We start from the raw sequence: 16,450 nt of genomic DNA, 5'->3' as shown, positions 1-16,450 counted from the left end.
GCACATGCCTTGAAGAAAAACAGCCAGCAGATGAAGTGGCCGGCACAGGCCTTGAAGCAAAACACGGCCAGCCGATGGCACAGGCCTTGCAGCAAAACAACAGCTGCCGATGAAGTTGGCCGGCCTCCGCCTTGAAGCAAAACACGGCCAGCCGATGAAGTTGGCCAGCCTTTGCCGTTCAGTGGAGGTTGGTGGAGGGAGTGCGGTGGTGCTGGCCATTTGGAAGGCGGGCTCAGACCTACCTACCTGTCTCCCTCCCAACCTATCGCCTTTGCCTGTCACTGTACATACCCACTCCCTTAATTTGTCAAACCCCAATTTAGCCCCAACTTATTTTTTTGTTGTTTTAATGTTTACTTCCCCACTATAAATCGTCCCCTAACCCCCTTTATCGTCCTTGTTCGGCTAACCTATCCTGTCACCTAGCCTACTCCCAACCCCTACGTTCCCTTCCCGGAGGGGAATAAGGGAGAGCTAGCGTCCTGTGTCGAGGCCCAACGAAGCCTCAGAATGGCCTCCCCAGAGTTCGGCGATCTATAACCAAAGTGGGTCCAGCGGCCCACAACGACAGCGAGGGGATGGATGGTGCGGAGGGGTACATCTCCTAATCTACCCTAACCATTTGACTGTTAAACTACCCCGGGGCTTTCAACAAGCGCCTCTCGCTTAAACTATTGGTTCTAACAACCCAGATTCCCGTCGCCTGTGTTGGTGTCCTCACAATTTCGGGCCTCGCCCCCCAATTTTCTCTCCGTGCCCTCACACGGTCTCATGGCTGGGACACGTGGCCCCCTTTGGCAGGCACGACCCTCTGCCGAATCTCCCGCTATGGCACCGCCGGGCACTTCACTGCCTCCGAGCCTACCAGCTCCCTAACACCGGGGAGTGCCCCCCATGGCACCTCCCCTGAAACGCACACGTGGCAGGCTGGCTTCCCAGGCCCCTTTCCGAGGGTCACCCGTGCCCACAACACTGCCCACGCGGCTAATGGCGCCCCGGGCCCCCGCACCAAGCAGGCGCACCCGTGCCCACTACGCTATCCCGGCCCCCCATGGGCCCTTGGCCTACCACGGCCGACTAGCCTGGTGCCCGGGGTACCCACTCAGCGATACTCACCTTTCGCAGCCACGCTCCCAACCCGTCAACAGGGCTCCTGCACCCCTCCAAACGGGTTTCGAGCCTACACTCCCACCAACAACAAAACGACTTCCATTTTTCAATTTAACTAACCCCCTAACTCACTCTACACTGACCCCAGGGTCCCTTGGGCGGGAGTCACTCCTCCCCCCAATCACTCATCGCACCATGCATTCCCCATTCGCTCCACTCACACAGACCCGCTGGCCTCACTCACTCACCAAGCACATGCTTCCACTTCACTCACCAACTCTTCAACACACACACCGCTGAACTCTGCCATCCTTCGAACTACCTCCCCTAACTAACTCGTGCTCCCACGTCGTCCCTTAAACTACAGCACGTTCCTTTTAACACTACGTCGCTAAACTACATCCCCTCTACACATTCACAAGTCATCCATGTCCTCATATGTCCCAAAAATCACTTTCCCAACCTAAATCTGGCTACAATCCCTCTAACTAATCCATTCCACGGACTCCATGAGGACTTACCCCTGCCCCATGAAGTCGGTCTAAGCTAACCCTTCCCCCTAACTAGTTTCCATCCTGTGCCCCGGTAAGGGGGTCTTCCACCCCTTGCCCAGGAATCCTGTGCACCCGAAAGTGAGGTTTGTTTGTTTTTGTTTTTTTCATGCGCAGCACCAGCGCGGCAACTCGCGCACTTTGCACCTGCCCGTGACGTCATGCAGCTGCACGTGTTCCTCGTCCCTCCTTGGACGGTACCGTCCGGCAGGGATACCCCTCCTGCCGGACTCCAACCTCACGTGCAGCCATGACGTCACCGTGCGCATAAAAAAAACACAAGCCCCACGTCTCGAGGGGTTCCCCACGCGAACACATGTGCTTTGCCCGTTGGAGCTTAACACACACGATCGCGTGGAGAACCCGTCCGGTCCAAATCCGTAATCCTGCCTAAACTTTGTCCGTCCGCGGGATCGGCAAATCCACCGCGTGCGTTTCCGGACCGGGACTTCACTCTCGCAAGCGAGCACGTGGGGGCCTCGTGCGTTGCACAGCACGGACCTCGTGCTCACTGCTGGGTGAACCCGGCACGGTCCCCGAAACAACTACAGCCGCTACTCGGCTTTCTTTCTTCACATGTCGCCGTCGTCGTCGCCATTCGACCCACGCACACCTGCGTGTTACGACGCTCACACTCCATTCCATTACATTCACACCGGGAGACGCGGCTGCGTGCTCCCGCATGCCAACCGACATCTCCCTCACATACCGCTCTCTCACACACACGGTCTCCCTCGCACACGTGACTCCACGCACTCGTGCCTCACTCACACGCGCGGGGGCACTCACCCGCGGTGCCTCATCCACACACCGTGCCTCACTCACACACGCGGGGGCACTCAACCGCGGTGTTTCATCCACACACCGTCCCTCACTCACACACGCGGGGGCACTCAACCGCGGTGCCTCATCCACACTGGCCGTTTCATCCACACACACGGCCTCTCTCACACACGGTGCCTCATCCACACACGGCGTGCTGGGAAGCACGTACTCTGGCACCATCGCCACCACACCACTCACACACGGGGTCGCTTCCACACACGGGGACGCACTCACGCCTTGCACCACACACACGGGGACAACTACACTGGGGATTCGTGTCCCCACTAGGGTCTCCGGGGCCTCTATACCCCCCAAGCTCTCCGTGCACCCGTTCACAGCACTCCTCCCCTCAACCTCGCAAAGCACGACCGAACTCACCTGGTCGTGACTCGCCTCAAGGGGGCATACTCCCTCCCCTCGTTCCTGGAGGAGGCTATCCCGCTGCTCGCACCGGGTCCCTGCACGGTCCGCCAGCTCAACCTCATCGTCCTCCACTACCTCTGTGTGTGTGTGTGCGTCACTGACCTTGTCCAATTCATCGTGCAGTCTTCCCTCTATCGTTCCCATCTCCCGTGTCTCTGCCAACTCAGTCACCTCTTCACCCTTTACCTCCCTTGTCTCAACTATTATTTCCGTTGTCGTCACCTCGTGTCTCGTCTCACACGTTTTGGTCTCCCCATTTAATTTTTCCCTTTCGGTCATCGTCACGACCCTCGCCCAACACGTCCCCCGAATTATTTTTTCACCCGCCTCCACCGCGGGCCCGACAGCCGTTGCACCCTCTTCCAGCTCGTTCGTTCCCACACGTGGAGTCGCCATTTTTATCTCCCTGGTCACGGCCTTCATGCCCGCCTGCAGGCATCGGCCCATGTTCTGCGTCTCACCCCGCAGCTTTTTCATTTCTTCCTTCATGTGCTGTGTATTCGCATCCATCCTCGCTTTCATTTCGTTTATAAATTCATTTGCGTTTGTATCCATCTTTTCGATCAGTTCCGCATTCATTTTTGCCAGCATGGTGAATAGCTGGGTCATGTCGGGTGCGCTTGGGTGAGCCGTTTCGGCAAGGTTTGGGGAAGGGTTTTGGTGGAGAGGAGGGGGGGGAGGTGTCATACACCGCGGCCGCTGCCGCACCTATTTCGGGCTCTGGGTTCAGTTGGGCGAGTTCGTTTTCCTGTACAACCAACATTTCCTGCACGGGGATTTCATCCTGGACCATGGATCCTACATTACTACACATATACATTTCTAATACCCCCGGCTCCCGCTCGCCTTGAGACGCCATCTTGCTTCTCTTAAAGGGTTAATTAAGCTCGCTCGTAATTTGGAGGGAATCGGGGGTCGCTTCTCTCACCCCTGGACCGATTCCCGTGAATTTAGCCGGAGACAGGAGAGCCCGTTTTCCCGTTCTCCGTTACCAGTGCCGTGAGGAGGGCGATGGGTTTGTAACGCAGGACCTGACACCAGTGTTGCGGATTTGCGCCCGCCGGCGTGCTGACGGCCACGTACCTCGAATCGCGGCACGTCGCCCACCGGACGGACAATCCAGTCGTGACCCTCTCGGACTAACGCCGGGAACCAGTCACGGGTGGACCTTTCGGTCTCACCGCGATCGTGCCAATCGGCCCCCGCGTGGGATAGGGTTGCTCGCCAAATTCGACCTACCTAAGTACCCACACGGAGGGTAGACCGGGCGATCGCACCTCGCCGCAGGTCGACTTCGGACACGGGCCACTTAAGCAACCCGTTCCGTACTATCGGGATAACCGAGCGGTGTTATTCGTCGGCCTCGACGGTTCGATTAATTATCGGGCGTCTTAGCCCACGACCAACCCTTTACGTGAAGCAAGATGGGGATTCAATGAAACAAATGACGAAGCGAAGCGGGAAAACAGTTCAACAATAAGCACATTTATTTCGCGATGAACGGAAAGCACACATATACAATTCCACCAAAAGCACATGTAAAAGAAGAAGACAATGCAATATTACACAAAAAGCAAATGCAACAAAGCAGATCTAACCGACTACCGGGCACACGGCAACACTTATACAATTTTACTTCACAGACGGCGCCGACAACACATATTCCCAAAGCAAAAGAAAAGAGAACCACGTTCCAGGATGAGGGGGGTAGGCGGGCCTGGGGCCGAGACCGTGTCGGGCCTACCCATCTGATGATGAGACGCGAAGTGGCGGTGGTGCCTCAACTCCGCGGGCCTCGCGGAGTGTCTGGTAGGGGGTGGGAAAAGGGGCCCCCTTTTGTCGCACTATCTCAGCGCGGGGGGGAACAGGAGGGGGTTGCTGATGCTCGGGGAAAGGAGGATTTCACAAAATCTCGGGTCCCGCGACGAGCGTCTCCACCACGACCTCGGTCGCGCCGCCGGCCTCTCCCTCCGCAGTTCCCCGAATCCGACGCGAGCACCCCCTCAACCGCCTTCGCCGCCGCCGCCTCTCCACAGCTTCGTCCGATCGCCCTCTCCGTCTCCTCTCTGGACTCGTCCCAACTCTTCACTAGCTCCGCAAACTCCCAACTGCGAACTGCCAACTGCGAACTGCTCTCTTCTGCCGAACGCAGTCATTTTTATAAGCCCCGTGGCTTCGCTCTTTTACCCTTGACCCTCTGCCTCCGACCCTTCACCTCGCTCCCCATTGGCCCGAGGAAAAGTGGGCGTGAGTCGTTTTTGATCCGTTTTTCTGCGGAAAGTCCGTGATGTTTTTGAACACGATGCTCGGTGCGCGCCCTGCACGAGTCCAGTACCGGTGCCCACGAGTGGCGCGGGAATGGTGGTGATGCAACGGTTGCGAGTTGTGACGGTAAAGTGGTGTGGCTGTTGTGAAGTGGCGTTGTGGTTGGTGGTTGTTGTTGTGAAGCGGTGTTGTGGTTGGTGGTTGTTGTGATGGCTGTTGAGACGTGGTTGGTGGTGGTAATAATGGCGGCTGGTCCAAAATAAAGATAGTAAAAGAAAAACGGCTATCCTGTAGAGTCGCAGCCCGCATGAATGACATTTATTCCTTCTAGACAACGGGTTTGGGCCTAACTACACATATACTTACCGAGATATCTCACCTAAGGGACCTGAATGGTGGTTTGCGAATTTGGTCAACCACAACAATATATATATATATATATATATATATATATATATATATATATATATATATATATATATATATATATATATATATATATATATATATATATATATATATATATATATTTATATATATATATATATATATATATATATATATATTTTTTTTTTTGTTACGGCTGTGGAAATTCGCAGAACACCATATAGGTTCTTAGTTAGTTATGCCGATAAGTCCGTGTTCAGTTAGATTTCCCCACCGTTGTTTAATGGGAATTATTTGTGTCACAGAGCTGTGATCCTTTGAGGTAGGTTTTTCTTTTTCTATCATTATTTTGAACCAACCACATCTCCACCACCATTACAACAACCAAAATAGCTCCCCTTAACCACAACGCCAACCACGCCACCAATGCCACAACCACGATCCCCTCTACCGCCAACCACTTAACCATCTTCGCCGCTACGCCAGCTATCAATTCCCTTCTTCTCCACAGACACATTACAACCATCTCTCCGCATTCATTCAATAAATGCAAGCAAAAGGAAACCAAAGGAACTTCGATGGCCCACGGATTTTTCCCGCCCAATATTCCCGCCTGTTTTCTTCGCACTTGGTGTTGGAAAGGGCGAGGCAGATCGTTCGCCATTGGTCGGTTCCTGGAATGAGGCGCTGGGAACGGAGGAACGCCCCTTTTCTGGAAGCTTCTCGCAAGAACTGGAAGGGGGCAGAGCAGAAAACGGGGAGGAGCAAGGGGTTGGACCCCAGGGGAGAAAAGGACGGACAGGACGCGAGCTCGAAGAAGGAGGGGGTGATCGTGTGGGTTGTTGTCTCTTCGGGGGAGCTTCGTCTCTTCGTGACATTGGTGCTTTTTGAATGTCGTCGGAGCCTTTTGTCGTCGTGCACTTTTCGTCATGGAGCCTTACGTAGTCGAGCTCGAAGAAGGAGGGGGTGATCGTGTGGGTTGTTGCTTTTCGGGGGAGCTTCGTCTCTCCGTGACATTGGTGCTTTTTGAACGTCGTCGAGCCTTTTTGTCATCGTGCACTTTTCGTCGTGGAGCCTTACGCAGTCGAGCTCGAAGAAGGTGGGGGTGATCATGTGGGTTGTTGGCTCTTCAAGGGAGCTTCGTCTCTTCATGACATTGGTGCTTTTTGAACGTCGTCGAGCCCTTTTGTCGTCGAGCCTTTAGTTGTGTGTGTGTTTGGTCGTCGTCGTTGTCATCTCTTTGGGAGAGCTTCTGGATTGTGTTGGTGGTTTCAGCTTCTTCGGGGTCGTTGGTGGTTTCGGCGTCATCGAGCTCTTCTGGTCTGGTGATTGCTGCTGCTTCGTGGTGGTTCGAGCTCCGGGTGCCTTCCCTCTGGGCGCCAAGTCGTGAGGGTTGTGTGCGGTGGTCCAGGGTCGAGGCACGCACGAGAGGAGAGTGCCGGAGAGAGCTCGCCGACTGTCGCACCACGAGGGTGCAGGTAACCAGCGTCGGTCTCGTGGGGCCCATTCGGTCAGCCAGGCTCCACGCACATAAAGGTCTACGGACCCGGTCTGACCCCCCTGTCTATGGGGGTGGTCTTTTCCTTTTCTCTTGCTTCCGAATGAATGTTGTGGTGCCGAGTCTGAGAAGTAGAACTGCTTAAGTGCCTGTAAATTATTACTGCTTATATTCGGTCGTAGTGCTTTCCCTTGCTTTTGCTTTGTCTGTATACGTGATTACTTTTGTCTCTTTGCATACGTGTATGATTATTTCATCGCCTTGACTGTATACGTGTTGTGTGTAAATTATAAATAAATGTGCTTGGTTCAAATGTACCCCATTCGTTGCGTCCTCTCCCTATTGGAAATGCCATCTTGCATCGTGGAATGAATAGTTGGGTTTTAAATACCCGTTCAATGGAATCAGATCCGGCGAGGTCGGCGATAATACCCGCTCGGTTATCACTGCAGAACGGAACGGACCGCTTCAGCGGTTCGTGTCCCAGCCGACCTGCGCTGAGGTATGGCTCCCGGTTAGCTATCCGCGTGGGTACTTCGGTATATCGAGATTCGGGGATTGACCCTATCCTGCGCGGGTAGAAAATTGGCTCGGCTGTGGTGGGGTTGAAGACCCACCCGTGACAGGGTTCCGGCGTTGTTCTGGAAGGTCACAACTGAATTGTCCGTCCAGTGGGCGACGCGGTTGCGATTAGAGAAACGCGGCTGATCGCACGACGGCGGGCGCGAATTCGTAACTATATATATATATATATATATATATATATATATATATATATATATATATATATATATATATATATATATATATATATATATATATATATATATATATATATATATATATATATATATATATATGTGTTTTTTGTTCCCGAAAAAAAAAATCCCCTAGACTTTAACATGGGTGACTTCGTTGCCATGGAAATGACGTTATACGTCAACGGATTGCTGCCATTTTGGAAATGCGTCCTCTGTCCCCAAGCCCCGACAGAAATCTTGAGTTTAAATAACGATCGGATTTTCAAATCTGCTCGGAATTTGTAGGCGATGTTTTCCAATTCATTTGTGTTAAATTTGCCGTCATGTAGTGCAAACACTTTTGGTCGTATCTGTTTTATGCAAATGATGTCACTATCACCTTGACCTTTGACGTATATATGTATATATATATAATATATATATATATATATATATATTGTCAAAAAACATTGATAGCCTCACTTTTATACTTCGGAATCCTCTGGTAAAGTTTGACGAACATAGCTGAAAGCGTTTGTGAGTTATTGCACACAGACAAACATACAAACGAGACAGACTGACGTATGATGAAAACTTTCAATTTTTATCATAAACAATCAAGCATACAGTGGTAAAAACATATAACCTCCTTCCACCTTCGGTGGCAAAGGTAATTTGGGATACTATTTTCATGTAATAACAGCTGTTTGTTCACAACGCAGACTTTGAAGAATGATTCTGATGTACCATACTCTGTTGCAGAGCATTAGTGCTGCCAAAGTAGCTTTTGGCAAGGGTTATACTGTTGCCGGGCCGGATGTCGGCCGCGAGCACGACCGCTAGATGGAGCTGCAAGTCGACCTGACCGATCGCTCGGAATGTATAGGTCGTCGCCCTGGATAAGTCCGGAGCCGACGGGTCCTCTATCGGACCGAAGATCGCCAACAGGTCACCCGCGTGGAATCGGGTGAATAGCCAAATTTCTATATACCTAAGTATCCACGCGGAGAATCTACTGGGGAAATTCACCCTCGGCCGATTTTGGCCGAATCGATTCACGATCGCCGACTTTGATCCGACGTAACCGAGCGGAATTACCAAAGTCGAGCCGGACCAAATGACAATTTACCGGCCCGAAACTGCCGTACTAATTCTCAATCACGCGTCATGTCAAACCAATGAAAGAATGGACGCGAACGAGCTGAAACATTGAACAAATGGGGATATTTATTGAATAATGGGGGGAACTAGAGTAGCACGTAAGGGCAGAGCTAAACCAAATAATAGAAATGAAAATACAAATATATACAGCAAAAGTACTTAACAGTTTTACTACTTACCAGACTGGCACCACAAACACACACACGCACACACCCAAATAATCGGATCAATTGGTCTTTATTTGGATCTCAGCCTGGAGGACAGTCGGGCTGAAGATCAGGGTAGTTGGCTACCTGGCCGCGAGCGCGCGGCTGGCGTCCACTCTTTCCCGGAACTCTGGTCACCCGAGGACGGACTAGCGCAGCCGAACCCAGTTGAGGTGAGTCGAGGTAATCGCCTAAGCTCGCGATCATTCGGAGGAGGAGGCGGCGGACGAGGACAGTGGAGAAATCTCTTTTCTTCTTTTTAGACCAGCCGTCTGTGCTTTTATTTCGTTGTCCCCCGCGGAGGGGGGGGTGTCTCCGCCCTCCCCATTTCTCCACACCGGACGGTCTTGTGCGCAGAATCCCTCGTCGCCCTGTCACTGGCCAGTTTTGGTGCGCATAACCCTTGCCGTCGCTCTCGCTGGCCTGTTTTTGGCACGCACATCCTCGCCGTCGCTTTCACTGGCCAAAACGGGCTGCAAGTCCTTCGATTGGCCAGGTGGCGTGGTGACATCACTCGGACCGCCCCTCACACAGTCGGGGAAGTCCGATTGGCCGAGCGACGGTCACGCCACTCGATGCATTCCGATTGGTCAAGCGCCACTGCGATACTCCTCCTTTAACTCCGCCCTCGTACGTGTGCGGACGCATCAGGATAATGGCGTCGGGCAGAACGAGGTGAAGCTGTGGCTGGCGTCGATGGGAGTGTAGAAGTAAACTAAAAGAAAACCTGACTATTAAAATAACTTCAAAACGCATTTACATTTATTTACCCATTAGACAAGGGACGGGAGCTATCTATAAAACACCTACTTACCGATATATCTAATCTATAGGACCTGAATGTTGTGTGCTCATAGTTTCCAGATTCACAACAATACTGGATGGTTTGCCATTGCCTTTCCAGCAGCAGTTCGGGCAGGAACTTGGAATTTGCCACGGTACGTGCAATAGCTCACCAACTCTTCTTAAACCACATCGTGGGATCTTTAAAGTCCATCAACTTAAGACCGGCAGATAGTACGCCCAGTATAACATCCATCCAAGGGACGGCACACACATTGATGAATCACCCTGCTTGTGAAACACCGAAATGAAAGTTTATAGCTGGGTCGGGATTCAAACCCAGGCTAGACAGCTTTGAGTGTATGTACCTCTGGGAGTCTAGGTCATCCTGCCAGTCCTGGTGAATGATATTCCTTGGTAAAATTTCCATGCAGGTTAGGGGCAATTGACATGAACAATGTGTTTGCTCGCTTCTTTTTGGATCTCAATATGGCGGCGCTTTGACTTCAACATCCATCTTTGACTCCACTCATGGCTCGCAGACTTCCTCTCCTGTCGCAGTCAACGTGTGGCCCTAAATGGAGTTCTTTCATCCCCTCTTCCTGTGCAGGCTGGAGTTCCTCAAGGTAGCGTTCTGGGCCCTGTTCTTTTTCTGGTTTTCATCAATGATCTCTCGGACTCTCTGGAAAATCCTCTATTTCTCTTTGCCGACGACTCCACCCTCTGCCGTACCATCTGTCATCCCTCAGACCGGCAAGCAGCAGCTTCTTCACTCACTGCAGATCTGGATAAAATCACAAACTGGTCCAACACGTGGAACATGTCTTTCAATCCAGACAAATCTCACACTCTCACTATGTCTCTTCGAAAGGACCGTTTACAAAACCCCCCCATCCACTTTCTCAACAATCCTCTGGAAGAAGTCTTTTCTTTCAAGCTTCTAGGTCTCACTATCTGCCATGACCTTTCCTGGGAAAGTCACATTTCCAACCTCGCCTCAAAAGCCAGTCGCCGACTGGGAATCCTCCGTCGTGCTAAGTCCTTCCTCGGCCCTCTTGAGCTCCTGACCACTTACAAAGCTTTTGTCCGTAGCCTGATGGAGTACTGCTCTCCCCTCTGGGCTGGTGCTCCTGCCTCCCACCTTTCTCGGCTTCACGCTGTCGAAACCAGGGCATTTAAGATCATCGGCATCTCCCGCAATGAAGCTGAGTCTTTGGGCCTCTCACTCAATCACCGCAGGTTGGTCGGTGGTCTTTCTGTCTTCTACCGACTCCTCTCCAGCCTTGCCCCCCCTGCTCTCTCTGCGATTTGTCCCCACCACATTTCCACAGGGCGCTCAAGGTCCGCCAACAACCCCTTCTGGTAAAACTACCAAAATCACGAATCACTGCTCATCTTCACTCTTTCATTCCTCTTTTTTCCCGCCTTTGGAATAAACTTCCTCACTCTATTCTTTCCCATTCTTCCCTCCAGGCTTTCAAAACAGCTGTTCACCACCACCTCTTATCTTCCCCCATCCAAATCCTCGATCTTTTCTACCCCCGATAATCCACCCAAGCCCACTTCCTTCATTTCTCCTACTTTCCTTCCTGAAAGTCCCTGAAATGTCCATCTTCTCTTCGCCATGTTCCCCGTCCCATCCCCATCCCTCTCCCTTCCACAGTTCACCTAATGTGTCTGTTCCCCACTGTTTTGTCCCTTCCACTCCCGCCCCTCTTGTCTCATGCCTCCTTGCTGTGAGTTGTGTGTTAGCTCTCATACGAGCCTCGACCAAGGTATACAAAAAAAAAAAAAACATTCAGCCGTGACAGCCAATCCAGTTAGTATATAGTTAAATGGCTTCCACACTCGATCCAAAAGAAAACCTCACACTAGCCAAGGATGGAAATTCAAAGCCAAAAGTCAATGGACCGGTCAACATCAGCTTGCGTGTCCTAAAAACCTGCTCTCCGCATCCTCTTTTACCTTGGTCATCTTCCATTTGCTTGGAAATCGGCTAACATCACTGCATTACATGAAAAAAGTGCAAAAACTAATTCTGTTAATGACAGACCTATCAGCTTGCTTCCAATCATCAGCAACGTCATGTTATCCATAATCACAGTTGATATAAAATCCTTCCTTTTCTCCAACAGCCTCATCTCAGATCACCAATTCACATTCAGACCTGGTCAATCCACCTTGGACATGCTGCTTCTTCTCACCCAACAATGAATGGAGACCTTCAATGTCAGACATGATATCAGGGCCGTCTTTCTGGACAGACATATCTTGTGCTTTTGATACAGTCTGGCATCCTGCCTTACTCTCCAAAATGTCTGCCTATGGCTTCCAAGGCCAACTCTACACATGGCTTTACCTTACTGACTTCCTCTACTCTCGTAACAAATGTGTGGCACTCAACGGAATCCTTTCATCTCCTCTCTCTCTGTCAAGGCTGGAGTGCCCCAAGGCAGTGTTTTGGGCCCACTCCTATTCCTGATCTTCATCAACGATCTCTCTGACTGGAAAATCCTCTATCCATTTCTGATGACTTCGCCCTCTGCCATGACATCTCTCATCCTTCAGACAGGCAGGCTGTGGCCTCTTCCCTATCTTCAGTCCTTGAAAAAATCACAAGCTGATCAAACACTTGGCATATGTCTTTCACTCCTCACACCTCATTATTTCTGAAAGGACCATCTGGCAAAAACCCCCCATCTATTTTCTTAACAGTGTTCTTGAGGAAGTTAAATCATTCAAACTCCTGGGTCTCACTATTAGCCACGATGTTTCTTGGGCAAACCACATTTTGAAGTTGGCCTCCAAAGACAGCTGCCAACTGGGCATCATCCATCATACAAAGTCCTTCCTTGGCACACCTGAGCTCCTATCCACCTTCAAGGCCTTCATCCATAGCTTGATGGAGTACTGCTGTCCCCTCTGGGCTTGCTCTCCTGCACCCCATCCTTGCTCAGCTTGACACCATGGAAACCAAGGACTCTAAGATCATTGGCTGCCTTCTTTCTTCTTTCTGGTTGTGCACCTTCTGCTCTTTTCATGCATTGTCACCCCCCCCCCCACCTCGCACTGGTATCTGCAGGGCTCACACGGTCCACTATCAACCCCTTCTCATGAAACTCCCAAAATCAAGGATTACTGCTCACCTCCAGTCATTCGTTCCAATTTTTTTCCCCACCTGTGGAACACCAACTTCCACACTCTTCAATCTCCTTCTTCCCTCTAGCCCTTCACGACAGCTGTTCACCATCATCTCAGATCGTCCCAATCCAAAACCATGATCTTTTTATACCCTCATTAACGCCCCACCCCCACCCACCCCAATCCCTCCTCCTTACAAATTTCTTGGACTTTCCTTCTGTATCCATGTTGTCCACTCGATGCATCCTCCCCTGCCCTCCCATTCCTCCCCACACCCATTGTTTGTCCAAGCCTACCTCTTTCTTGGCCTTCAACCCTGCTGTTGGTGTCCCCCCCTCTCTACTGTTCATTTTACATGTGTCTGTACTGATTATTTTGCGTCTTGTTGTTTTCTAATCCATTCATTGCACCAGCTCTTCCACGAACCTCACCTATGTATACAAATTTTTTTTTTTAATTAGATGACTGCAGAGCAAAAATGATAGTTGAAAAAAGAAGTACCAACTATAGAGAGTTCAGAGAGCACCTTACCCCACGCAGTCTTGAGAATAAGGACATGACAAGGATCTTCTTGCTTTGTGCTTCTGCGAGTACAATCTATATTTCCTACGAGTCGCCATTTTGGCTGAATGTTGATATTTCCCAACGCTGAGAGCGAGTGCAGCAAATTTGATTGGTAGAGATGGCGTAAAATGGTGTAATATTTTGTCCAAGTACTGCTAAAGTGGAGGTTTGTGTTCTACCGTGTTCAAGTATATAATTAAATTGAAATAAAACAAAGGTCTAATCGGTTGTAGACAAAAGAAACCCTTTTTCGGAAGTTTCCTGCCGTTGATGCAGCATCTTTTACACCACCTCATTTAACACGTTACATGAGTTCTTCATGCCTGTAGTTTGTTTTCTTTATGACTTTCCTAAAAACAGTACGTTTCCTGTTTGGAATTATTTTTCAATTTTGTTTGAGTGCCAGACAGGCAGACAGAGTAAAACAATTACCTTACTCCTCTCTGTGCATGTGCGATCAAGACGAGATTCCGTACAACTTGCCAAAGTAGTGCGAAACTACAGGTTCATGTTCGACATTGTTCAAGATATACCGTTCAATTGAAATTAAGTTGTTACTCGATCATAGATTGATGTATGTAGACATAGACGCAGACAAACAAACAAAGTGAACTAATTGTTTAACCCCGTTTTTCAGTTCACACTACAGGGTAACAAAGTATGATCACTTGTAATCATAGTGGGAGACTATAACTTTCCAGAAATTGAGTGGCAAAGCTGGCATGTCAACAGTCAAGGTAATTATACAGCTCACAGGTTCTTGAATGCTCTGCAGGAAGCCTTCATGCATCAACTTGTTCAAGAGTCCACCAGGTGTAGAGAGGGACGGCATTGTAGCATCCTTGATCTTGTGATAACAAATAAGCCTGAAATGATCACAGCTTTGTACCATGGCCCAGATCAAACATAGATGTAGCGATCACTGTTGTCTGCACTTCCACATCAACACTGAATCTAGCCCCATCGTAGAATGGGACAATATTTAGTGCCGACGGTACTACACGGGTAATCACAGTGCTTTGAGAGATAAGATGTCAGACAACTGAACTGATCTTTTTGCCGGCCAGGACTGTAGGGATTCTTGGAATGTGTTTAAGGAGCAACTTCAGAATGCAATTGACAAATTTGCTCCAGTTTCCAAGGACACTACAAGGCGTAAAAAGAAACAAATGTACACTACCAGGTGGACTCTGGCTGCAAGCATCAAGCATGGTACAGATTTATAGATTCTGGGTATAGAGGACACCACCAATATTACCGTAGGGTGAGTGGCAGCTGACATAATGCAACTCTGAACCTCAACAAGGAATACGAGAAGAAACTCCTCCATAACTTCAAATATAATCCCAAAGATTTCTGGCGTTGTGTCAACTCAAAAGTCCGATCCGACGTACCATACTTTGTGATGGAGCGTTGGTTCTACCAAAGTAGCTTCTTGGCCTGGGGTCATGCTGGGTGGTTTGCCCTCCCTCTCCCAGCAGTAGTTAGTATATTACTTTGTACTTTGGCCATGGTGCCAGTGATGGCTTGCCAACTCTTCACGAAGGACACCGTGGGATCTTTAATGCCGGCAGACGTGACACTCAGTTTCACGTCCATCTGACAGATGGCACACACATTTATGAATCGCATCCTTCCAGCATCGGTTCTTTGTAGCTGGAGGACATAATGTAAGTGAAGATTGATAAAGATAAAGCTGAAATGTTCAACAAATTATTCAGTAGTGTGTTCAACAATGAAGAACCAGTCAGAAATACCATATACAATTGGTTACCTTTAGTTCGGTTTGAAACACATTGGACACTTCAGTGGATGTTGCCGTGCTATTAATTTAATTTGCCATGAAATGAGGTCAATGCTGTCTCTTCCTGCTCCCTAAAATGCATTCAGTTTTTTTTGTTTGTTTTTTTTTACCGAGGTTGAGACTTGTGGAAGAGCCGAAAAGATTTCTGTTATATCTCATGAGAAATTATATCATAACTTGTTTCTGTACACTTTCACACCTGGCTAACTGACTTCCATGCTGTCTGTACATTCCCTCTGTACACCTGATCGTCAGTATACTGTATGACCCTTCCACGAACCTTGGATCTGCAATGAAAAGACTCTCGGCGTTGTTTCTTTCTCACAGGTGGACTTTGCAGTTTTATTTGTACATTTTAAAAGGACATGATCTTCTTGACCCACACTAGTCTTATGTACCAAGTAAACTTGAGTCTTTCAAGGTTGTTTTAAAAAAAAAAAAAAAAAAAAAAATTTTAAGCAAATCATATTTGATCTAGATTCGTGGTGAAAATCTTCATTATTTAACAATAGCATTAAATATTTCATTACCCCCACCACTGAAAGTGAAGGAGTTTGTTTTCACCCCTCTCTGTCTTTGTTTGTTTGTTTGTCTGTCTGTGCAGGATATCTCGAAAAGTTGTCGACGGATTCGGATGAAAGTTGATGGACACATTTGGTGTGTCACAAGGACGAATTGATTCGATTTTGGTGAAGATCCGAATCCGGATCTGGATACGAGAATTATTTAATTTTTAAAGTATTTCTTCACCATTGAGAGATTTGGCCAAAAACGATATGCACTGTATAGCATGATATTTCAAAAATGTATCGGGCCCGATATGTTCTCGTGGATCAGGCATTGTGTGGTGGAGGTGTGCGCTCTACCGAGTGCCTTTCTAGTTACGTATATAAATATGATGATGTCTGACCTCTCCAACCTACCCATATGCTCCATACATGCCCTTCACTCCCCTTAATTCCACTTCCTTCGAAACCCCTTTCCCTACTCTT

General features: G+C 49.3%; 1 protein-coding gene across 3 annotated transcripts in view; it reads left to right on the top strand.

The window, feature by feature from the left end:
• Positions 1–16,450, top strand: part of LOC147017327 (hippocalcin-like protein 1) — a 64,266-nt gene that overhangs the window by 31,516 nt on the left and 16,300 nt on the right. The window contains exon 1 of one of the 3 annotated variants that reach the window (XM_085846876.1): positions 15,766–15,785. The exons of the other annotated variants lie outside the window; for them this stretch is intronic. The gene's annotated coding sequence lies outside the window, so the exon portion shown is untranslated. Of the gene's footprint in view, positions 1–15,765; positions 15,786–16,450 lie in introns of those variants that run through there. 3 annotated transcript variants of the gene reach the window in all.

This window comes from Eptatretus burgeri, chromosome 11, assembly GCF_056783735.1.
Source record: "Eptatretus burgeri isolate ZD-2024b chromosome 11, Ebu_testis_v1, whole genome shotgun sequence".
NCBI classification, from domain to species: domain Eukaryota; kingdom Metazoa; phylum Chordata; class Myxini; order Myxiniformes; family Myxinidae; genus Eptatretus; species Eptatretus burgeri.
This window is presented reverse-complemented; position numbering and strand designations above follow the sequence as displayed.